Here is a 25,622-nt window from a genome sequence, read left to right as displayed (position 1 = left end):
CCTGCTTGGATATGGGTCTGAGAAGAGGGGAAATGGATGGAGGGAGGACAGAACTGCCAAGGTGGGACAGACGAGAGCGCAGACACCAGGAGGACAGAGCCCCAAGTCCCAGCCACCGCCCTGCCTCTGAGAAAGCAAAGCAGCTCGGCCAGGTCCAGGCCAAGTTCAGACAACACCATAGAGTAAGGTGACCGATTCTGTGTCTGCCACACAACAATAATAATGACAACAGTCACAGCCTCTTATGAACTGGGTACTGTGCTAAGCTCTTTACATGGATGATCCCATTTGATCATGAGGAAGGTATGGTTTTTGTTCCCATTTTATAGATGAGGAAATGAGTCTCTAACTGTAAGGAAATAGCCTTGAATCACTCAACTATTAAGTGAGTGATCTGGGGTTCGAACTGAAGTCCCTGGGAGTGCAAAGTCTGTTTTCACCACTCTGCTGGCCCGGGTGCTTAGGTAGGACACGCTCAGATGCTTAATCTGGGCAGGGAGGGGTTTCCAGACCAGGCTTTTGTGGGAAACTCAGAAAGAAACTGCTAGAGGAGATAGCTGCTGCCTTCTGCGTCCCACTTAGCAGACCAACCAGCTCAGGAGAGAGACAAGGGCACGGAGGCCTGGTTGGAAGATGACCACCAGGAAGATAGCAGTAATGATTTTCTTTTCACATTTTTACAGCAGGTGCCATCTCCATGGGGATTGGCTGGGGAGCGGGCAGAGAGAGCTGAGACAGTTGAACCTGGATGTCTGTGAGACAAACCTCCGCTGGGCTGGCCATGCCCCTCCCCCTCTGTTCACACAGTCCTCCCAGCTCCTGGGCCACAGAGCCAGCACTGCTTGGTCAGCGGACTGTTTTCTGAATTTGTCCTCACCCCTCCATCTATCACCCCTACCTCCTATGACCCTTCTTCTTGCACTCTGTCTCCTCCGTTTCTCTCTGCATTCACACCGACTCCCAACCACCAGTCTGCCCACCCTTCCCCTCCCGCTCATACGCCAAGAATCAGAGAGAGGGGTGTCTGAGCGGGGAGGGGCCTTTGGTTCTGGAGGTGAGGCACTGAGGCCAGAGGGAGGCTGTTTCAGTCACGTGGCCGGTGAGAGGCTGACTTCCTGTCCAGCGGAAGGAGGAAAGCTAGTAGGGCCGGCATCAAGGCAGGCTGGGTCCCCAGGAGCCTCCCAGTGGGCTTGTCCAGCTGGCAGGCTGCCCGGCCCCCAGGTGCCCTCACTCTGGCTGGCGGTGGGGAAATGAATGAGACAATGACCGAGGGCCTCACCGGGATCCAGGAATCGCTTCTATCCATTTTCTCCAACTTGAGAGAAGCTCCTGAGACTCAAGGATAAATCAGGAGACGGACCTTGTGGCCAACAGAGGACTTCAGCCCAAAGAAACAGGCCGCATGTACTTAGCCGCCTCACCACTCCGCCCTCCCAGTCCCGGCTCCCTGGCCCCGGGTCTCTGAGCACTTGTATCTCCAAGCAGAGAATTCCCCTCATCAGAGAGCAATTGCCCCCGGCTCCCCTCACTGCTAATCAACACGCCAAGGTATCAGATCCTGGGCGTGATTGATTTCCAGGGACTTGGAACTTAATTACATTTTTGCACAATCTGTTTGGAATCCTCAGAGAAGCGAGACACTTTCTGTTCTTTGAACTCACATGTGGGAGGGCTTCCAGCATCTCAGATATTCCATTCATCCTTCCTCAGGCGAGGGGAGGGCCAGGCCACGGCTGTCAGTTTTCATCTTCCCTCACCCAGAATCCCCAGCCCTGAGTCTGGCCAGAGGAACTGGGCTCCTCATGCGGAACAATGCCTCACGTAGTCCCCAGACACCAGCAGTACCCCATGATGCCCAGGGGAGTGTGAGTCCCACCTCGAATGCAGGTCCACGTGCCCCCTCCCAACCACTGCAGCCCACCCCACCAGCCTCACCCACCCGGTCCAGAGGGCCAGGCCTCTGGCTCCAATCTCTGCCTCAGAAGGCATCTTTCCATCGTTATCATCATCATCGTGAATAACCCGCATGTATGGAGCAGCCCCTGTACACACTTCACACACACAGCAGCTCATTCCCCTCATAGGAAAACTGCTAGAGGTGCCGTCACTCTTCCCACTGACCAAGGACGCAGTGGTGCTCAGAGCTGAGCCCAGATGATGGGAGCGGAGGTGGCCCACTGGGCTTTCCGTGCCCATCCTTCTGGAAAATCACCTCTGCGGCCAGGCTCTCTGATGCTCTGACGCCCAGCCCTGTCCCCGTCTCCACAGGACACCTGGCCAGTGACTGCAGGTCCCCTAAGGCCGGCGCCTTCTCTCCAAGTCTGAGAGCGACAGCACTGCCTCCCCCTGCCTTCGAAAGCCGCTGACACATGACAAGCAAATGGGACAAAAAGATGACTTTTCTGTACGTGTGAAATGATATCAAAATTAAAAGCTTAAACACATAGCTTGAGTTCTGGATCAACGTGTCTATTTCTAGTTTCGCCGTCTTAATCTGTATTGCTCGTTTTACATATTGCGCATTAATGATTGAAAGCTCGAGAATAATTTTAGTAACATCCATACAATAAAGCCACAGGAGACTGCTTTAGAGATAACAGTGGTATAAATAAATAAATGCCGTCAGAAGCGAGGTGGGGAGAATGTACTTGATGACAACCACGTGCTTGTCTGGCAGCCAAGAAACACACGCGCTGGATTCCTTATCTGTCTGCTGGGCCCACCTGTCAGAACGCCTCTCCTCACACCTGCCAGCTCCCCGGCCCACGCCATCCCCCATGCTGGCTGCTCACCTGGGCCATGGCTCCTTACCACTTAGGAGCCTGCACACACCATTTCCCCCAGACCTGGGTCCAGCCTGGGCTCTGCCCACGCCTGCAGCGTCACACTGGGTCCTGAGGCGTGTCCCGGGCACGGGACTGTTGGGAGCAGCCCAGAGCACAGAGAGTCTGAGCCCAGGAATCCATCGCCCCATGGGTGTCTGCCCTCCTTCCTGGACCAGACAAGATGCAAGTTCATTGCAGGGTCTCTATCAGAGGTTTAATCCTGGGTGGCCTTGGGTGGAATATCAATCCGGAAGCTTCTATGGGTTGTGTGCCTGGTTAGGTCAGCACACATTTTGAGGGCATAATGCAAACTGCCATTCCCCCGACCCTGGCTGGCATCCAGGCCAAAGGGCCAGATCAGGGTCAGGCTCACCAACATCTGGGGTCCCCTACAAGGGCCACCCTAGAGCTCAGGAGATGCAGGTCTCCCCCAGCTGCAGGCACCCCTGAACACCGTTACTTTGAGAGCCACCAAGTCACAGCTGGAAAGAGGAGTGACCGTGATTCGCCGTCCTAATCTGTATTGCTCGTTTGGACTGGACCCAGGGAGGTAAAGGATTGGGGTGGAAAAAGGAGGAGAATCTGCATCTTCAGAAATTTCCAAACCTTTCATTTGGGCAAGGAGAGCTGCCCGTCTCCTCCCCAGCGGCCACTCGGGCATGCAGGCCTGGGGCAGCCGGAGATACACGAGCTCAGAATTCTAGGACTTGGAAAGGGGGTTGGGGCCCTGAAAGAAGCAACCTGATGGAGCTTTTCCCTAGACCAGGCCATGGCCCCAAAGGTCCGGGCACGGCTGGGCGCAGGCAGGGCAGGCCTCTCCCTGGGCGGAAGAAAGGGAAGATGGGAAATTAGAAATTCACAGAATCATCAGCTCAGAAACAGACTGAGCTGTCCAAAACACACGCAGATTCTGTCCAGTTTTGTCGGGCTGGGCTGAGAAGACGCATTTATAAAACATCAAAAGGAACGTTCCGGTAGCTGCTCACAGCCCTTAGACTCTACTTGTCTCTGAATTTCTTTCCAAAGGGATATTTCTAGGGTCTCATGCATTGGGGAACCAGGGCTGGGGGTATCCTTGGCCGAGCAGCCTGACCACCTCAGTAATGGTGACTGTCACCCCTTAGAGAGGCAGGGAGGCTGAGGCTCTGAGAACAGACGTCTTATTTATCTATCTGTTTGCATGGGGCACATACAGTGCTAGCACATTCAACGCCTAAGCTAACACTGATTGATTCCTTTGGGCCAGCCGTGAACGTGAGTGTGGGTGTGTGGTGATTAGGATGCGGCCCCTGAGCCCCAGAAATTCATGACTGATGGAGAGACAGGCCTGTGACTAACCGACCACCAAAAGATGTACAGGCCGAAGGCAGTGCAGGCCCAGAGGCAGGGAGAGGGGGCTTGGCAGATGGGACACTGCTCCTGAGATAATCTCTTGGCTATCCGAGGGGAGGAGAGAATCCTCTCAATGCGAAAGAGAAAAGAGGGCCCTTCAGCAGAGGGAGCAGCTCAGGCGAGGCGATATGACGGGGAAGAGCCTGATTGTTCTGATTTGATCGAACTGTGGAGCACACAGGGCCCAGAAGGGTAACTAGTGATTGGGCACCCGGAACAGCCATTTACTGGGCACAGAGGCCCCATGATGGTACACTCACACTCGACCCAAATGTCCCTCTTCAGTGAGCCGGTCACATTGGAAAGAGCATCCGGTCTTTCACTGCGTTCCTGAGAGGATCCTTAGGATAGTTTACCAAAGACCGGTGTCCCTCCTGAAGCCACGCTAAGATCAGAGATCCCACACAGGGTCTGAGTGAATCAGATCCTGGACTCTCCTTGCCACCCCCAGTCCTGGGGCTCAGACCACCCCTCACCTTTCCTCTGCTTGGTTCTGCTCTGCGGTGGGTGGGCACAGGGAAACTGGCCCCTGCGGGTTGCACCTCGCAGGCTTCCTGCTGGGGTCGGAAGTGGGAGATAAGTCAGGAGAGCAGTGGGCGGCAGGAGAGCAGTGGGCCAGGAGGAAGGGATGAGCCAGGAATCTCTCTCTCCCTCTTTGCCTCAGGAGGTATCTCGGCAGCAGCTGTGATCCTCCAAACCTCCATCTCCCATGGGAATGCATTGTGGCTGAAGGTCCACTGAACACATCCTCCATGGTTCCAGCTTCGCCTGGTGACCCCAACCCTTGTGGGCAACGCCTCACATCCCTTGTCTCCCGGTCTCTCTAAGTCTTCCTGTATTGCCATGCAGTCTCTTGTTTGGCTCCCTGATTCTTCTACTACGTTTCTTAGACTAAATCCCTCTGTTGTAATCTCTCTGCTTTTCAGCTTGGACCCTGACTCAGACAGAGACAGTATTTTATTCATCCCAGAGCCTCCTGTCGAACCCCATACAGTGACTTTCTGAGCAGATTTTAGTGGATGGACAGAGGAATGGTTGATTAGATAGATAAATGGTGGCATGACCAGGTAGACAAAAGGACTGATGACTCTTCATGATTTCAAGAGGATGTTTTGCTTTTGTAAAAATAAGGAAGTAAATTCCAAGAGAACTACTAAGAAGGTGATGCCCAGAGACTCCTAAGAACGGCCCTGGGTTTAGACAACTGTGCTGCCCCAGGCAAGCCCCAGGAGAACCCAGTGGCTGGAAAAGTACAAGCACAGAGGGCACTTTGGCAAGTTTACTTTATTTACTTCTTGTTATGTCGGAACTGAGTCACTCGTTCCTTCACTCTCTTCCTGGATCTCTTCCTGTATTGGCAGAGGCCAAGGGGGGAGGTGGATTAGTGGCAAATGGTCCTCATTTCCATCTGGCAGGCATTCCCTCCCCATTTATTATGCCTGAGTCTCTGCAGAGTGAAGGAGAGATAATGGAAGGAACTTCCTCACCATCGATTCTCACTTGAAGAAGTTGCCAAATGGCCACAGCTCTGGGCTGGAAAGAACCTAATTGGCCAGACGACCGTCGTCTTTGGGGTTCTTGGGGATTTTCAATAATTACATTCTCAGAAGTCTGCTTCCTTCTTCTGAGGACACTGCCTTGAATAATTAACAGCTCAGAGGCCAAGCCTTTCCAAAGCCTCTTTGTTTGTCCCCTGGCAATCAGGGTTACACTGAAAGATGCTCAATCAAAGATCCGCCCATCTCAGCAATGGACAGTGAGGGATAGGAGAGCACCGAGCACCCCATTCCTGGCTCTGCCTCATAGCTGCTGAGTGTCCACAGAAAAGGCAGCACTCCCCCCACCCCCCAAGTCTAAGACAGGTCCTCTTAGACAGGTCTTCATTCGTGTGAAGATCAAATGAGAAGATTGTAAAAGAAAGTTAAAAGTTATAATGCTCAACACAATGTCACCTGTTTTGTAGCCAACCAGATACCCACGCGGCTGTAACCTAAAGCCCCCTAGCTGCACTGCAGTCCCCAGCTGTGCTACTGTATCAGGGATCTGCAACAGGTCTCATGAAGAGTGACAGGGCAACCAGATTCATTTAAGACAAGGCGCTGCCACTGATCAGATCTGGATTAAAAAGACCAAAAGGGACGAAGCATCTATTTGGTCCCTCATCCCCCATACCCTTTTCCTTATCCTCAAGAATACTATTTCTCATTTCAGGTTTCCTCCCAAGACCAGTGCTCCAACACTACCAAATTCTGTCCATCCTTTCCATTTCCCTGCACCAACTTCTTCCTCTTTCAGTCCTGCTAATCTCACCTCAGTTGAAAGTGCCGCTATGGTCAGTTCACACCAAGGAATAGTATAGCCTGGTGGTCCCCTTAATCACAGAGTGCCGACTTCCTGAGGCTTCTGATTGGCCTGAATGTTTTCAGATAATACTTCAGGAGGAGAGTGGAAAGTGGGGAAAGGGCCTTCCTAAAGAATCTTGTAAGGCCAAAAGTCTTGTAATGCTGAGACTCCTTCCTTTATCCTACATTTCTCCTTAACAACCCAACTCAAAATTGGAGGCCAGAGGCAAATGCACCCAGAAGACTATCATCACCTCCTTTCTCCAGGGGGAGCACAGAAGTGGGTTTTTTGAGCTCACAGCTCTTGGAATGGAAGAGATACCCTGACTATTCAAGACCAGTTTGCAGCCAATTCCAAGGCATTCTCGGAGGACAAACGATTTCATAGAGCTCCTCTCGTAAATGTTTCGTGCCAGGCTGGCCTCCCCTGCCACCAGGGCTGTTCCCCTGAATCCACTCTGCACCACAGGCTGGTGAGTGTTCAGAGCATAAAACCTACTTTTCAGATTAGACTCAACAAAGCAGAAAAGAATGAGGTAGTCTGCAGGCACTGATTCACTGCAAAACCAATTAAATGACCAAGTCAATCAATAGTTATTCATTGAACATCAACCAGCTCTGGTTATGCTCTACTCAGAATACCCATCCCTCACCTCCTCTCACAGCCTGTTTGGTGACTCCCCTTCCTTACTGACTCCCCCTGTCATCCTACACACACACACACACACACACACACACACACACACACACACCACCACCACCACCACCACACCACCACCATCAGTATCCCCAGTAATCAAGTTGACAGCCCCGGGAGCTGTCCAGGATTTCAGCACTGCACATCAAACCAGGAGGCAGTTAACTGACTTCCTTTCCCTCTCTTTGCCAGAAGCAGATGGGAAAGGGGGGAGCAAGGGAATGATTTATTTGCTAGTCTTGCCCAGAGCGGTATTTGTTTTGAGGGTCAGTTCCCTCCATCCCCATCCCGAGCCCAGCATGAGCTTGACTGATAGTGGTCTCCGCCCGGCTCCAGGAGGCCCTGACTGACCCTGCTCACATTGCCTGGGAGAGAGCCTCCGCACTGCACAACTTTCAGCGTCAGGATTTTGCAAATTTTATGAGGATTTTCAGCCGAGCTGGGTTTTAGCTCCCCCTTTCCCCTCCAGCTAAAATCAGGATCTTTCATCCAGCTCTGATCTCAGAGGGACTTTTTTTATGCCGCACTTTGGGACATAATTAAATAACAGGCACACGTGTGCAGCCCCAAACCCTTCTATTTCCCAGATCTTTCCTCAGTAATGACGCCTGGAATGAAAACTGCTGTGCAGAGAAACTGTAGCAACAAAGGGGGAACAAGGAGTCGGCCCAGTTGTTCTGGAGACAGAAGTGAGGGCGTCTGCTCATGAATCAGGCAAATTAAATGTTATGTATCAACTGGAAGCCTTTCCAAGGAGAACTTTGGGAGGTTCAGCAAGGAGCAGATGGGGGTGTCCATCAGCTGTGGGTAAAGGGAATCAGGAAACCTCCATCTTTCATAGCTCACAGGGGATGAGAAGGAACTCAAAAGCAAGGAGCATCATTTCTTTTGTCTGGTTGATGTGATCATTAACTCCTCCAATTATGGCAATTTAAAGAAGTCATTAAAATGCAATTATTACAGCTGTATACCTTTGTAACTGCATAACTATGTCAAAAAGCCACTTCTGTAGGTCTTTGTGTGCTCCATAAACCTGAATACATTGCAGCAAAGAAAAAAGATTACTTCAATCTAAATCAAGAGCAAATCTAAAATTTCTTTCCTACCCTGTGGATAGCAACAGTGAGAAGCTGGGTCCTCCCAGGACCCTTGCTCTGCTGGATATGCCTGCTGGAGTCTTCTCTTTGCTGTAAGCCTGCATCTCCCAGCTAAGCAAGTACAAAAAATTATCACAACCCCACACATTTCTATAATGCCTAACAGCTCTCACATTCAACAACCTTACTGCTGCACAACTATCCCCATTTTACAAATTAAACACTGAAAATCAAGTAACTTCTCAGGAACTTGTCTAGGTTGCAAGGTGGGCTGGTTAGTGCCTGTGTGTCCCTGCACCCACTCCCAGGTCCCCTCTCCACCCTTCTCCACCATGCTCTGCGCCCCGGAGCCTGGATTCTCTGGACTTCGTCAGTAGTCTTCCTCACCCTCTGACTTTTTATTAGGTTGGACTGATGGGAAGTGATGGCAGGAAAACAGAGGTGGGGAAGAAGAGAAAAATTGGGGTTTTATGCCACTGGGTCCCTCCCTCACTGCTCCTAGTTTGGCATCTATCTTTCTCTGTGACTGTCGCAGGCCCTGCCAGGTGGCCCTCTGCTCAATGACAACTATGGGCCTCTGGGTTTCTGATAACCAGTGCTCCCCTTTGTCCCTGCAGGTCTGGGGTTGGTAGCAGTCCCCCTGCTGTTGCTGGCTCCAGGGTGCATCATCATTTCCAGTTTATTTCCCTTAAATGCCCCTACACACCCTGTTTATACCCTCTTCAATGACTCTTGCATGTGCCACTGTTTCCTGCCAGGACCTGACTGAGACACACAACTAATGAGGTCTGGGATCTGAACTACAACCCAGATCATCAAAACCCTAGGACTCCAGGTCTGAATCATTTAGCAAATTTAATTTGCTCCAGACACAGACATGCTAATTGTCCCTACTCCACTAGATTGTGTGCTGGGCCACTACAGAAACAACTGCAAAAATACAAGCTCTGCCTTCCAGGAACTCCCATGCTGCACCACGCAGACTGATCAAGTCACCACGTGGAGGGAGGTGGACGTGCAGGGAAAAGGGGCAATGCCAGAAAAGGGGTACAGATAATGCTCTCAGAGTGTAGAGGTGGAGAAGATGGCTTCTGGTTGGGGTGAGTAGAGAGGACTCCACAGAAGAGGTCACTTTTGAGCTGTACCTAGAAGGATGAGAAGACGTTGGGCTCATAGAAATGAGGTGGAAAAGGGGCAGAGCAAATAAAGGCATAGAGATGACAACAGCAAGTAGCCCCATTTGGGGTCATAAAAAGGTTTTGGGGAGACAAGAGTTAGCGTTCTGATGGGTTAAAGATGGGTTAAAGTGAGGTACCCCAACATGTTAAGCCAAACTCTGTGGATTTTTTTTTTCCTGGAGGACATGGGGAGCCATCAAGAGTGTTTAAGCAAAAGTTCAACAGGATCGGAACTGTACCTGAAAAAGAGTTGATGTGACAGTTGCATGTAGGACGGTGTGAGGGGAGGAACTGCAGGCAGTGTTCCAAGCATCTAACAGACAGCTCTGCACCCACTGAGATAAATAAAGACTGTTGACTGACGGACAGAATGGCTGATTGACACTCTGCCTCCAAACCACAAACCCATCTCCATCAGAAGTCATCGCCCCCCATCCCCTTAAAATGAACATCATGGCAGCTGTGCCTGAGAGGAGGGGCAGAGCTCTGAGACTAAAATGATTGGAAAGAGACACAATCTTACATTTATAAACAGAGAAAGGCTGAAAACTGGATCTGCTCCCCCCCACCTCCAGGGAGAGATGCCAATGGAGAGAGAGAGAAACACCCCCACTGAACTGAATACAATCCTATCCTTTTTCCTTTTTCTTATACTCCTCAATCGTGATGGGAAAATGCATGGCCGCTGAACAAAAATGATGCTTTTATTTCCACAGGTGAGGTTGTCAGGGAATTTGGCTATAACCTTTTATTAGACGTTAATAATTTAGAAAAGGGAGACGAATTCCCCAGTCAAATCTAATCTCCTACAAATAAATACTTTGTGGGGGAACAAGAGCATCACATTCATCCTGGGATGAGCAGGCGATTATCAAGCCTTCGCACATTGCTGGCATCCATCAGCAGGGCCATTCAGTCTGGTTAATGGCAATTACATTACTTTCCTTGGGTCTGTTTTCGGCAGTTGGATGCATAGCTCTGGGTGTCTCTTCCCTACACTGACTCTCCAAGGCTTCCCTCGATGTGTCTGCGAGGATCTATGTTCTCTCCGTGTGTTTGGTGTGCGCAGTAATAACTATACACAGGAAATAGTCTGGAGCATTTGATGTTCACCAATAGGCTAAAGCCCGGTGTTAACCCAAGAGGCCCCTATGGCTTCATGTTCAATTAAAGCCAAAACATTCACGTAAGGGCACAGAGGTGACTTCCTGCTCACCAGTGGGGGCCTTGGCATTCAAAAGGCCCTGGTTGACCCGATACACTAGGGTTTTGGCTTTGCCACTGAGATATTTTCTTGTTGCGCAGGTCACACTGAGAACTGGACACAGCACGGCACCCATTGGCAGTCATGACACAGCGGTCAGCCTGCTGGGAAATGTTGGTCTGGGCGTTTAGACATCTGTGTATTGGGGCTTGTGATTGCAAAAGAAAATGAGCCTTGAGGAAGCAAGGATGTGGTCGATAAGAGAACCAAGAGAGGAATATGTTGACTAAGAAGGGTATCTGAGCTAATGTTTTCACTGTAAAGAAAGTCATTGTGAGTGAGGCATGTGTCTGCTGTCCGCGGTCCTGAACCAGATAAGCTCCACAGCGTACTGCCTCACCCTGCAGAATGAGACTGGCCTTCGTTTACTTTTCAGCTTCTCTCCTAATGATCAGCCTCCCATCCCCAGGTGGAGCAATTCTCCCCCACCCGGCCAGGAACCCTCCAATCTGGCCAGGTCTCTGGACAAAGCTTCAAGGATGTCAGAGAGCTGCCCCTCTCCCCACCACGTGCTGCTATAAACTCCTTCTCCAGGGAGAAAAACAACCCTGACTCACCCTGCCTGCCCATCTCCATGTAAATAGTCCCACCACGGCCCGTTTCAAGCTACCAACAGTTTAGCAGTCAGTGTGGGATCTTCCTAACATTGAACAACGTGGCCGTGGGAGTTAACTTCGGCACAGCGCTGTCAGGCCCCGCCCCCACTACTCCGAGGGCTTGCAGCCCGGGCAGGAGGTGGGTGCCCCAACCCACGCCTGGTCTTCACACTCACTGCTCAGCCTCTGGAGCTCGCGGAACAGTAAGAACCCAACATGCTCCTTAATCAACACCTCGTTCAGAAACTGTCACTTGCCATAAATATAGGCTTTTAACCTGTCTCCGTGGCAGCCACCTCTAGGAGTGGGGACAGGGAATTTGCCATAAATTTCAGAGCTGGTAGATTTCAAGGAAGCGGGGAGGCTCTAAATCCACAGGAACCCTGGAGTGAGCATGTCTCCCAAGCCCCATCACAGACAAGGGTGCAGCCCTCTGCGTGTCTGTCACTGTCCTGAGGGCTCAGGCCAGGCGGGAAAACACAAAAAAAGCTTGGACTCTGTTTTCATCAAGTGTAGGAGGAAGGCTAAGGCAGGGCCCACCTCAGACATACAGGGATGGAGATCCGCTCAGGTTCAGCGTCAGAAGCTCGGCCACCATTATGAAGGGAATTACAGGAAACACTTTGTAAGCATAAAAGCTGCTGCCAGAGAACAGAGAGAGGAAACAAACAAGACAGAGGCCGGGGGATGGAAACGGAGATAGGGTCAGAGACAGAAATGGAAAGGAGAGGCAGAGACAGATGGCTAGAGATGGGGCTGAACCAGATTCTGGTAAACCTAAAAAGCCCGAAATGGCTCCGTTCCTTAATTGCTTCCAAGTTCTTGGGGACAGTTCAAAGCCCATTCAACTCCTACCTCCCCCGCCCCCCCCCCCGCCCCCCCGCTCCCCATCTTGACTCCCTGCTTAATTTTTTATCATAGCTGACAACGTACCCTCTACTTTGTTCAAACTCATAGGCCCTAACGAAATGTTCTAACGTGTCTCTGCTCTATCTAGGCCATTCTGCCGCCCCGTAAGCACCTTCTTCCCTTTGGCAGGACTTCCTTCTTCCCAAACTCATTCCAGTTCTCGCCTCATCCAGGAGACACCCCTGGGGAACTAACCTGGCTCTTTATTTCCCTCTCACTCCCTCAGCTCTCAGGTGCTCAGCTCAAGCAAATCTTTTCCCTGGTGATCTCAGGATGACGCTGCAACTATTCAGCAGGGTGACTGACCTTAGACAAGTCATGTTCCTCCTCCTATTTCATTCTTCTCTGGAAAAGACTGAACTGAATAGCTTCCTGTTTCTTTGCAGCTCTAAGTACTGATGGCCATACTGAAAAAGATAAACTGATGGAGGAACGTACCAATGAGAGAAGTGGGTGGGGTGGCCAAATGTGGGCTATGACTGACTGATGGTGACAGGGGAACCATGATCTCTAGTTATCTCAGCATCCCCGCTTCTACAGGAACAACTGGCGATCCCAATGCACTTTGTACCCGACTGAGATCTGGCCTATCAGACAAAATCAAGACAGCTAGTGATCATTCTTTTCTTTATTCTATCCTCTATACTGCTGCCTGGAATGTGGATGTGATGGCTGGAGCACGAACCTCCATCTTGGTCCATTAGGAGGAGAACCAGTATGCTGGGAAGAACCTGTATCACCGAGAACTTCATGGAATGGAACAATAGAAATGGGACAAGTGGAAAGAGTTTGATTGGCAGGGGCATCGTCAGGACCAGGAGAAGATGCTGGGCCTAGAACTGTGGCCTGTGGACCCTTAAGACAGAGATAATGACAGCTTTCTCTGCAAACACACAGGCCTAGGAGAGTCATCTGAGGCCCTGCCACAGCCATAAACTAGAATGGTATTTCTTCAAATGATAAAAATGGCCAAATTTCCTGGTAAAGGTGGTAAACTGAACACACACATCTGATCTCATTCCCTCCCCAAACCTCACTAAAACTACAGCAAAGGGCCGGGACCGGTTTGGCTCAATGGATAGAGCGTCGGCTTGGGGACTGAAGAGTCCCGGGTTCGATTCCGGTCAAGGGCATGTACCTTGGTTGCGGGCACATCCCCAGTAGGGGGTGTGCAAGAGGCAGCTGATCGATGACTCTCTCTCGTCGATGTTTCTAACTCTCTATCTCTCTCCCTTCCTCTCTGTACAAAATCAATAAAATATATTTTTTTAAAAACTACAGCAAAGGGATTGTTTACAAAGACATAAAGCCACAAGGACAAGGCAAAATGGGAAAGGAGAAAATAGCAATAAAATTGGGGAAGCTGCAAAGTCGTAGGCAAAGGATAATGAACTTGACAGAGTCAAAAAATCCAAGTCATTGCTGGCAGTGAGGAAAGCTGAATGCCAACCTCATTTGTACAAAGAATCCCAAATATGCCTTGGAGTTGGCTACACCAGGGGTTTCTGGGAGTGGAGGGTGAGGGGTGGCTAAAACAAGAAGAGAGGAAATGCTGTTTAAGAGGCAGCAGCTACTAGATTTTTTATCAAGATGAAGGTATAGGTAAACATGGTACTCACATCTTCCCACACTACATCAAAATTACAACTAATCTGCAGAACAACCATTATTTACAACTGTCTGAAATCAAACTGGACAGAAGTTCTACAACTAAGGATATAAAGAAAAATCCACATTGAAACTGGTGGGAGGGTCAGAGACACAAAACAGGCTGGTCCCACACCCACATATGGTGGATAAAGAATCAGGAGGGATATGTCCCTGAGGAGTGAGGTGTCCCAGCCCCACACCAGGCCCCCCAGCCCAGGGCTGCAAGTGAGGAAGAAAAGTCCCCATAACTTCTGACTGTGAAAACCAGTAAGGATTGTAACTGAGTGAGACAAACCATCTAGTCTAGCTCATACTGTGAACTTTCCTAAAATCTCTCAAACAAGCAGCATCTGACCTTGGTGTGCCTGATACCTCTTGCTAAATAGTCCCATGCCTAGCACTCTAAGCCCAGCACAAGGAGCAGCCATCTGAAAATCACTTTATAGCTCATGTGAATAGAACACAGGTGGAGGCCAACCTTGGCCTGCAGCTTCAGGGAGGCCCCAAGGCCACACACACGGTGGACAGCTTTAGACAATGTCGAAGTACCGCCAACCACTTCCACATGTGACACATTCAAGAGGCAGACTCAGCAGGTTCCAGGGGCCTGCTAACGTAAATCCTGCTCCAATGGAGTGGGCCCCTGCACAGCTGATCCTCCATGGTGGTCACAGCCAGTCCTTTCAGCTCATCAGCCTAGGGGTAAATCCCTCCTATTGATGTGCTAACAGCAATCAAGGCTCAACTACAACAAGCAGAACAGAAACAGACTCATGGATGCAAAGAACATTTCGACATTGCCAGATGGAAGGGAGTTGGGGGATGGGTGGAAAAGGCGAAGGACTTAAGAAGTACAAGTTGGTAGTTACAGAATAGTGATGGGAATGTAAAGTACAGCATAGGAAATCTCGTCAATAATATTGTAATAATTATGTGTGGTGCCAGGTGGGTACAAGATTTATTGCGATGATCACTTAGTAAGTTATAATAATGGCTAATCACTGGGGTATACACCTGAAACTAATATAATATGATATGCTAACTGCCACTGAGAAAAAAACGATTAAAAATATAGGAAATAAAGGAATGAAAGGGGGAAAAAAAGGAAGAAGAAGCTCCTGGATCCCTTCACAGAGACAGGGGCCCTCTGGCCTAGGCTCCGGCTGCCTTCTCCCTGTTGTGGTCACTCCAGGGCAGTTCCTCCCCCCCTGGGCCTGACAGCTCTGCTGTGCTGTCCACCCTACCCGTGACTCCTCCACTCATCCGAGGAGACCTGGTGTGAGGGACTGGATGTAAGAAACAAGACACACTGGCTGCCTTGCAAAGGCAGGTAAGGGAGAGCTGAGGTCTGCAAGGTCGCTCAGAAATATCTCCTCTAGTTGGTCGAGTCCCTGACTCTATCGGTGGCTCCGCTGGACTTCTTGTACCTCAGGGTGCGTGGGATCCTCCACCCCCAGCTCCTTGTCCTGATCTTGCTTCTCCCCCAATTTCCTGGCAGTTCCCTTGGACATCCCCCTGGAGGCTGGTGTTCTTGGCCGTCTCTCAGGGAAAAGGTAAATAGTCATGCTGGTGAGACATCTTAAAGCTCCCTCGGGAGAGGCCATTACCTTACTAACCCAACCAGAACCTCCCACGTGGAGCAGGAGGCTCAGGCCTCAGAAAACAAGTGATAAAATTCAAGGCTTCACATTGCTCAGCACACTCTGTCCCTGTCACACACACACACACACACACACACACACACACACACATTTCCCGGCCCTGGGGCCCCTCCCAGGGGGGCAGGTGGCCTCTTCCCCCATGACCTACCCGCAGAGGCTGGGTAATTGGCCATGCCACCCTCCTGCCTCTTCTCTCCCAGCTGACTTTGAGGAAAAAGCAGCATCTCTGGTAAACCGGCAGCTGTTCAGCAGCCCTCAAACCCCAGGCCGCCCTCTGAGAAACGGGATATCTGGTGATGAAGACCCCTCGTGTGGACCTTCTGTGTGTCTCTTCGACTTACTTCCTGCCTCAGTTCAGCAGGGAAATCTTTCTTCCTTGCTTCTACCTTCTCACCTTGCTCCTACCTTCTCATCTTGCTTCTATCTTGTCGAAAAGATAAAAAAGAAAGCACCAGTACAGACACTGTTTACATCTGCCTAGACAGAGCTAGAATGTCAGCTAGTGAGGCATATTTATGTGTGTGTTTATGCTAGATCCTAAGATAGAACCCAGCACAAGTAGGTTCTCAACACAGAATGGATGAATGAATGAATGAATGAATGCGTGAATGAATGATCCAGCCAGTCTTTCTTGTTCTTTCTCCTGAAGGCCTTCCCCGCACGAGCCCCAGCCCACGGTCAGACTGAAAGCCACGCCGTGGGAAGAGGACACTCACAGGACCCAGAACCTGCCCGCCAGGTGGAGCAGGGAGGAAGAGAGCGCCCAGACCCTGCCGGCTCTGTGATTAATGGCTTCACACCGCGACTCCCTTTCATCCCAGGACTGGGGCTCAGGGTGAAGGACAAGCTGGTGACTTAGAAATAAAATAGAATGACCAGGACCTTCCAGAGAGTCCCAGGGGAGCTGCAGGAAGGGAATCGAGCCTGCCTCATAAATCACTCTCAGCCCCAGGACTGGAAGCCACGTGGTCCTGGCACCATCACACTAGGCCGCCCCCTGCCCCCCCGCCCCCCCCACTCCCAGGCAGCTGAGCATGGCCAGGGTCCCCCCCCAGCTCTGCTGGAGAGCACCCCACAAGCCTGCAGAAGACTCTGCAAGGACACAGAGGCAGTGGTCTCGGTCACTGGGGAGGGACACTGGCTTTTCTGAGATGTCTTCTCCCAGGCTCCACCGCGTGCCCAGACACACCTGGCAGGGGGGTGAGTGCCCAAGGCCTCAGCAGGGAAGGCACACCGCACCCCAAGGGCTGGGGGGCCGGGGGGGGGTCATCAGTGCAGCGCACAAGGCGGTGGGACCCGCACACTCAGCACCACCCTCTGCTGTGTGCCCAGGACACGGTCCGAACACAACCCCCCCTTTTCTTTCCTGCTTGTGTTTAAAATGTAAAGAAGATGAAATAGTTTAATTCTGTGAAGTTCCTGGGGGGATTGTCTTGCAGTAACAACAACAACAAAATAAAAGGCAGCCCAAGGAGGCCAAAGAATCTTCCTCATACCCAACAAGCCAGGTGGTTGGGGTGAGGGGGAGTGATGCGAGAGGGAAGGCAGAGATGAGGAGGGTGGGAGGCAGTGATGGGGGGGGAGTGATGGGGGGAGGCAGTGATGAGGGGAGGGCCCCACCCCCACCCCCACCCCCACCCCCACCCTCAGGTGAAGATGAGGACAGGATCAGAGCTGCAGGGAGCCAGTCCGCAGGCTTCTATGCACTCGAAGCCCCACTTCAGTGCCAGCACCGCTCAGTTTGCTAAGAAAACAAGTAATGCACCTCGGGTCCCTGCGCCCCTCCTCCTCCTCACGGCGGGCACAGCGTGTTCGGAACAGCGAGGAGGCTGCAGTGAGGTATGAAATGAAACAAATCCACCGGCAAACAGCAGAGGAAGCTGCGTGTTTAATATGCGGGCTCCCCTGCGGAGGACGGCGGGTAAGTCCTGCCTCTTCCATGGAGGAAGCAGGGCGCCGGGTGCCGGCCAGAGAGAAAGGGGGACACACGCCTCTCCCTCTCGCCCAGCCGCCGCTTACAGCAGCAGCCGATGGAAGAGAGCCTGGGGACCACTGCTCACGCTGGCCACACCTTCCTACAGGCTTCGAAAGCACTCCAGGATCGCCCTCACCCATAACCAGTCTGCCAAACCTGTCGCCTCGACATCCAGTGCTGTAGCCGGGCCGGGGCCTGAAGGATGACTGGCTCCCCGGCTCCCGCGTCCCGGCCTGGCAGGGCCTCCCTGCTCCGTGTCAGCATGAGAGCTGCCACAGAAACAGCTGCTCAGGGCTCGGGACACCAGCCAGGAGCCAGGGAGAGCGACCTCCACCTCCTCAGGTGGCCGGTCTCGGGCCAGCGCCCCTCCGTCCCCCACCCCGTCCACCTGTGAGTAGGAGCAGGACAAGGACTCGTGAGCTGGAACTCCAGAGGCTTAAGGGAACACTTCTGAATGACCGATCCGGGAGCAGCCTTAGTGACCAGCTAGTCCAAACCCTTCTTTCTACAGAAAAGAGAAAGGAGCGACTTGCCCAAAGGCCAATGGACATCTACCCTTCACTTTGGCTGTGCAGCCATTCAGCCCCTTCCTCTGTTGGAAGTTGGCCATGGAGTCTTGAGAGGGATCAGAGACCACCCCCCACGGTAGAAGCTGAAAATGCCCGTCACTACTTCTCATGTTTCTTTTGTAGCCAGAACATAGGCAGTGACCTAACCCCTTCCTCCAGACACCCCTGTCCCTGTCATGTATCACAATTGAGGGAGAGAGACTCACTGGCACGGGATAGATAGAGGAAGCCTTTGCCTCTAGGGTTATGGTTTCGGATGTTGTTCCTGGCTGCAAATCTCGAGTTAGTGAACTACCCAATGTCCTTTTAATCTTCTTCCCCACAACTTAACCATAGTCTCTTTCTGTTGCTTGCAAATTGAAACCTTGGCTGATGCAAAAAGGGGGGGAAATGATACCAAGAGGAGAAACAGACCCTCGAGAAATTGGCAGGAAGCTGGGAAGGTGTACTTGGCATGGTCAGGGCTGAACACGGTGAAGTTCAGCGAGGATTCAGAGAAATGACTTTGCCTAAATGTGGTGCACAGTAGCCAAATGGTCGCCTATCTGTGGAAGTCAAAGTTTAGAGAATTAAAACAATATAATGGGCTTGGGAAAGTCAGAATCTAGAGAATGAAATGCTTGCTTCTAATAGCGTTAGATGGATTTTTTTTTTTTTAAGTAAAACTAAAACACACTAATTCTTAAGTTCTCAACTCAAGGCACAAAATGAACAGCAAGGATTTTCCGAGGGTGCTAGAAGAACCTCTTTGTCTCGCAGTCACAGTGCTGAGAGAGACAAAAATCTCTCCAGATTGCTGAATTACAAAATGAGTTGAATCTGCAGCCTTCCACTGTTCTTAGGTGAAAATTAGAGCATTGATCAGGGAAGAGGTAGGCCTGGGAATTGAAACAGAGATTTATGGGAGGATGCAGATAACTCGGAAAGCATTGAATTTCTAAAGTTCATTGATTCCTATCTTTCTTGTCAGCCAAATCGGCCCCTCCTACCTTCCTCCTGTATCTATTCCAACCCTGCTTTAAAACCCCAGTGATTTAACCCGAGGGTGCCTTTTTGCACGGGGAAGCCAATTCTCTACCCTTCTACCCCTCATTGTCTCCACACCTACAACTAGATAAGATCTCAACATGTCCCCAGGACAGGGTGGGGAGGGGTGAAGTTCATATCTGAAGTCCATTTAGAATTTCTGAAGAATAAATCTTATTGACAAAAGTGCACGAATTTAAGAATGAATACAGCAGAGAAGTGGGGAGTAGATTCTGAAGGTGCCACCAGGGGTGGGGAACATCCAGCCCAGCGGCCATATAAGGCCCAAGAAATCACTGGGTCTGGCCCTGCCAAGGCATTAGGGATGAGATAATTAAATGTTTGACTAAATATAGCAGGCTAATTTTAAAGTTGATCATTTTGCACGGCCCATGAACAATGTTATAAAGATCCAAGAGGTCCTGAGCAGAAAAAAGGTTCCCCACCCCTGTTAGCTAGGCCAACGAAGGAAAACCATCATTGTAGGCCACCGCTGTAGGCATACTAGCTTGAGCACCTATGAATCATTTCCACAGTTTGCTGGGTGAATTGACAGAAATCTGGACTCATTCGTACTAAATACTAAATGTAGTTGAGATGCCAGAAATTATAAATTGTCATTTGGAGGAAGTAAATTCAAAGGCCAAGGGCGGTAGGAATGTGCAGGTGGATTTATCTTGACTGACTCCCCATCTCCTAACTATGTCTCCCAAGAGGACCCAAACGCACTTCCTTTGTAAGGGCGATGGCACATACATTAGTGAGGGCACTGCCAACGTATGTCTGAAAAGCTAGAGGGCTGTTGTTTGTCAGCCAAGGTTGCCAGTGGAGAAAAGAATAAACTGTAGTGGGAAATGAGATGCACCGTTTCAAATGGACTGGGAATGTCACAAGGTAACCCAGGCCTGGGAACAGCATTAATTGCCAATGAGCTTGGCCATTCACAGTAGGCAGCTAGCCAGCCTAAAAACCAGAGTGGTGTGACACACAAGGACCTTTGGTATGGCAGCTCATGAGGTCCAAAAAGGAAAGGAGATGGGCACACCAGGAGGGTCCTCACTATGACTGACAGACCTGCCACCATCATGACAGAGCGCTGCAGTCCATAGCAGACCTTGGTCTTTTCCCATTAAACTGCCATTCCCAAACTCTTTCCTCCTTCCGACAAAAGCCTGAGGAGAACTCAGGGTTAGAATTAAAAAACAAACAAACAAACAAAAAAACGAACTCTAAGGAAGGGAGACTCCTCCTCCATTGGACATTGTCTGCAGGTGGCTCGGCAGCAAGTGGCAGCCAACTGTGGCCAGGGAAGGTAATGACCAACACACTGAGGAGGGCAGAGCCAGGAAATGTAAGGAGCCCAGTCCTTACTGATATTCCTGAGCTTTGCGTTAACTCACCTGGTACTCCCTGCCTTCACACGTTCATTATGAGATACATTTTCTTATTCTTTAAGCCAATTGCTATTACTGAAGCCTAACATACCCTTATGATACACAGTCCCTCACCCAATCCTCGAACCTGAGTCAGGGCACAGACTCAGTCCTCCACGTATGGAGGGGAAGCTGAGTACCCCTGAGTAAGAACCCTGTAATTGCTGAAACTGGTTTGGCTCAGTGGTAGAGCATCGGTCTGCAGACTGAAAGGTCCCAGGTTCAATTCCGGTCAAGGGCATGTACCTTGGTTGTGGGCACATCCCTGGTAGGGGGTGTGCAAGGGGCAGCTGGTCCATGTTTCTCTCTCATCGACGTTTCTAGCTCTCTATCTCTCTCCCTTCCTCTCTGTAAAAAAAAATCAATAAAATATATATTTTATTTTTAAAAAAAGAACCCCATAATTAATGGCAACTACACCCCAAATGGGTATTGCTACTCCTCACTGAACTCACTTCCCTGGCTGAGGCGCCTCGAAGCGTACAAGATGGAGAATATTCTTTGAACCGTGTACAATGCTGTTTCTTACATAACTAGAAATCATGAGACTAGCAACCACGGGCTGGGAATAGGGATGGCAAGTCTCACTATTACACTAACTCTGTTAGCAGACTCTGTGCTTCCAATCTTTATATCTTCTAAGTATTGCAGACTTAGAAATTTTAGTGTCCAAGGAAGACTGTGTCTACCAGGAAACATAGCAATTAGCTCACTGGATTGAAAATTGAGGCTCTAACTTAGCCATTTTTGTTCCTAGTCCCTCCGAATGAGCAGGCAATAAAACGGGATTACTGTGTTGCTTAGAGTACTTGGCTCTAGACCGCCAAAGGGAAATAACATTGCTGCAGACACTGAGTCTGGAAAGAGTATGACTCCCGCCAGGTTCCATAAGGTGACTTATGGCACTTCTCTCTCCAGTGGTCATAGATGGATGGAAAACCATTACAGCCCTATGCAGATAAAACTACTAAAGATAAAGTCCCTCAAAAGTGAATGTCTGCGTCGCCTGCGGTTTTGAAAAACCTGGACTGACTGAACACCAAACAAAACAAAAGAAATATGGGCAAGCTAATGGAGGAGGAAAATTTAATACCAACCATAAAGAAACTATATTTCAACTACAGGGAAAACAAGAATAGGAGTACATGCATGAATTATCTTCCGTGTTGTATTATGCAGATATTTATATGTTTTAACAAATGTTCGTCTACATTCTTCTCCCTTTCCCTCACTTTTTCATGTACAGTATACTTGTTATGATCCACAATCACTAGGCTCACAATTTACTCCATAAATTATGTAATAGTAATGCAAATTCATGCCAGATTTGGAAGAGCAATAGATACCAGCCACAGATCCTTAACTTGAAACTAGACACAATGTCTGTTGAGAATCTGGGGAGGAGATGGCTGGACTATACTAAGCAGGGCCTTTTTCTTGTAGAAGCACAAACATGGAAAGATCTGGAAGAGGGGTGGGCTGTAGACACTGGCCCCTCTTTTTTGGACCACTTCCTATTTGGGAAAATCTACCGTCTCCCATTATAACTCACCTGTGAAGGAGGGTTGACCCCTCCCTTAGAGGGGATTTGTGAGGATTGAATGAGATAATGTCCACAAATCTGCTTCCCTCCCCGTTATCAAGGGAAAGCCCTGAACCTTCCATCTTGCCTCTCTCACATACATATTCAAATCCTCTCTCTCCATGCACGCCCCTCCCTCCCTTTGTTATAGTTCCATAACACACACTTCAGAAAGCTGCTCCTTAATGGATTCTTTCAACTCCGTGACCCCTGTGCCTGGTCCCCCATCACACTCATGCTCAGTTTACTCTCTCTCCTCTTGTACTCAGTGTCGTTCCTCACACCCTCGTTACGGGTTCTGTGTTGACTCTCCCCCACCTTGGCTCCCACACAGCACAGTCAGGAAGGTGGCAGGGAGGGAGAGGAGGAGCATCTCAGGTCTCCATGGAGGCAGCACCCGGATGCAGAGAGAGCACCGGGATCTCTGACACAGCTGCAGCCTCCCCGAGCTCAGCTGTCTCAAATGCCGCACAAAAACTCCAGCCCGTGGAACAGACTGTCCAACCTCAGAGGGAAGGCGGGGGGAGTGGGTGGGTGGGAAGAGATCAACAAAGAACTTGTACGCGTACGTCATACGTGCATAACCCATGAACACAGACAAATGGATGGTGGAGGCCTGGGGTAGGAGGTGAGAGTAGGCTAGAAGAGATCAATGTGGGGGAAAGGGTACATATGTAATTCTTTCAACAATAAAGATTTAAAAAAAAAAAAAAAAAAAAAACTCCACCTGCTTCTCTGTAAGGCCAATTCCCTGCCTCGGAGGCTTCCTTTGATCTGAGCTGACCCTTTCCCCAGGCTGTGAGCAATGCTCACCCAACCAGCCATGAGCACCCAGGGGCATGAGGAAAGGGCCAGAGGGTGCCCTGGCCCAGCATAGTGGGCTGAGATGTTTATTCAGAGCCCAAGTCCTTCTCACTGTCCAGGCCAGGGGGCATCAAACCATTTGCCTGGTAAGCAAGTGAAGAGGGGTAAGGGCCCCTTTCATGTATCAGCAAAGACATGGCACAGCAGCCTCCCGGCCTCTGGGAGTTCCCCCTGAGGCCTGGAGGATGCATGAAGGACCCCACGGGCTCCAAGGCTGAGCGTGAATCTAATTTGAAGCTGTCAGAACTGCAGCCTGAATTGCTAGCAGCCCTGGTCTCCAGGGCTTACGGCTCCTCCTGGCTGCCTGAGAAATTATTCACCTGGATAAACCCAAATTAGAGTTCGGAAAGTAGCCCATTTCTCTTTACCCCAGATGTCTAGAGAGTCTCTCCCCCACTCCCCCACAGTTCTACCCATACATTCCTCCCTCCCCGCAAGCCCGAGAGTCACAGCCTTGGAAAAAGCTCAGGACTGACATTTCTGGAGTTTGTCAGAGACATTGGAGGACATTCTGAGGTCTAGCCATCTAGCTGGCTGTGAGAGATCCATTTGTGGGGAGGGCTGGCTGGCATGGAAAAAACAAACAGCAATAACAAAGCCCATAAATGGGGTCTTTCCCACAAATGCAGACTGTCCCCCGCCCTTAAAGACGAGGTGGAGACGTTCAGAAACCTTTCCCTCACTTCCTGCCTCCCCACAGCACCTGCTCTTAGCGAAGTGCCCTTCCTGTGTGCAGCTTAAAAAGCAAAGCATGAAACTATTAATGGTAGAGTTCACAGAGATCCCTCCTTAGCCCTGTCACCCATACTCCTGTTTCTTGCCAATGCCTGATTGGTCCAAGGGTAAAGACACCTGACCCGCCAAAACCGGTTTGGCTCAGTGGATAGAGCGTCGGTCTGCGGACTGAAACGTCCCAGGTTCAATTCCGGTCAAGGGCATGTACCTTGGTTGCGGGCACATCCCCGGTAGGGGGTGTGTAAGAGGCAGCTGGTCGATGTTTCTTTCTCATCGACGTTTCTAGCTCTCTATCTCTCTCCCTTCCTCTCTGTAAAAAGTCAATAAAATATATTTAAAAAAAGACACCTGACCCAACCTGGGCCAATCAGATTCTTCTTCCCAGGAAGCTGAAGACTTGAGCGCACAGGGACCAGGCGTAGCCTTCACTGTCCTGGAGAGGATCCTACAGTGAGGAGCCTGGATGCCCTTTGATTCTGTGGACAACCACAATGGCCTTCACCTTGAGCGGCCTGGAGTCAGCTCAGCTGTCTGTCTCTAAAGACACTTAATTGGTAAAAGCTCCCTTAAGCATCATCCTTCCTCCCCCGCACCTCAGCACTTGCACATTGTTGCCATCACTTTTTTCTCTGACAAATTCTTTCCCAAGACCAGAAGCTCATGATGTCCTGAATCATGGATGGTCTCATAGTCGCGCACACCCCCTTCAGCTGGCTGGCTCACATGCTTCCCTCTGGCCCCAGATGGGACTTCACCACCTCTGATAAGCCCTCTCTGACCACCACCCCTGCACACTTGTCCGGGTCAAGCGCCCTAGAACGTGTTCCCATGGCACCAGGTACTTCCCCTCCACTGCGACTGTAGCTCCTGGAGGCCTGTTTGCGGTCCTATTTCCAGGCACATGGTACAGGACCCAGGAAGCACTCAGTAAGAATATGTGGACTGAATAAATGAATATTATAATGAAGACATATACTAGTCTACTCTCCTCGTTCTCATAGTAAATTAATTACCTGGTTCAAATTATTATTCATCTCAGAATGCAATTAGTCAGTCAACAAATTAGTACTAATTGATGTGCCAAAAACTGTATTAGTCACTATGCAGCTAGGGTAAAGGTGCCAGGATAGGCGAAGGAAAGGGGGTAGGTTTCTTATGAGAAATGCGATTGATAACAGGGGACTCTAAGTTCCATCCTGCCTGGTCTGAAGCATCCTGCCTCCATTTTCTGTATCTTGAACGTGGACAGGTAAGAATTACCATTAGTGATATACTGGGTTTTCAACAGTGTCCTGAATCAGCAGGCAGAAACTTCTCGAACAGAGCTAGACCCAAGTGAGGTAGAAACCTTTGGGCAAAATGCCACATCCAGGCTGGCTAATTCCTGAGGCCCCTAAACACATCATCTCCTTTTCAAAGCCTATTGCTGCCATCCTGACTACTCTGACAGGTATGGAGTGGGGGGGGACTTTCTCCCTGCCCCCAGGCCAGCAATTACAAAGCCCACTGTCTCCTGTAATAGGCATTGTTGTCTAGCTGTCATTTCAGCGTAAAACAAATTGCTCTGCCCATCAGCCTGCCGGAGGCCAGCTCTGCTGCGGCTCCCGCCAGCCCCGGAAACAGCAGCTCAGATGTGAAGACGAGTCAGCCAGCTGCAGCCAGCGCGGGGGGCGACCCTTCCTGCCCAGGGAGCTGGATCCTGTCACGCAGAGACCAGTGCACCAGCGTCGGCGCTGCCACACTCGTCTCCTAATTTGTCAAGTCCCAGCAGAGAGCAGGATAAACAGTTCAGAGAGAAGCAGGGTAACACACCATCCATGAGGCATC

This window comes from Pipistrellus kuhlii, unplaced genomic scaffold, assembly GCF_014108245.1.
Source record: "Pipistrellus kuhlii isolate mPipKuh1 unplaced genomic scaffold, mPipKuh1.p scaffold_m20_p_24, whole genome shotgun sequence".
Taxonomy (NCBI): Eukaryota; Metazoa; Chordata; class Mammalia; order Chiroptera; family Vespertilionidae; genus Pipistrellus; species Pipistrellus kuhlii.
The sequence above is the reverse complement of the archived record's forward strand: the minus strand, read 5'-3'. Positions refer to the sequence as shown.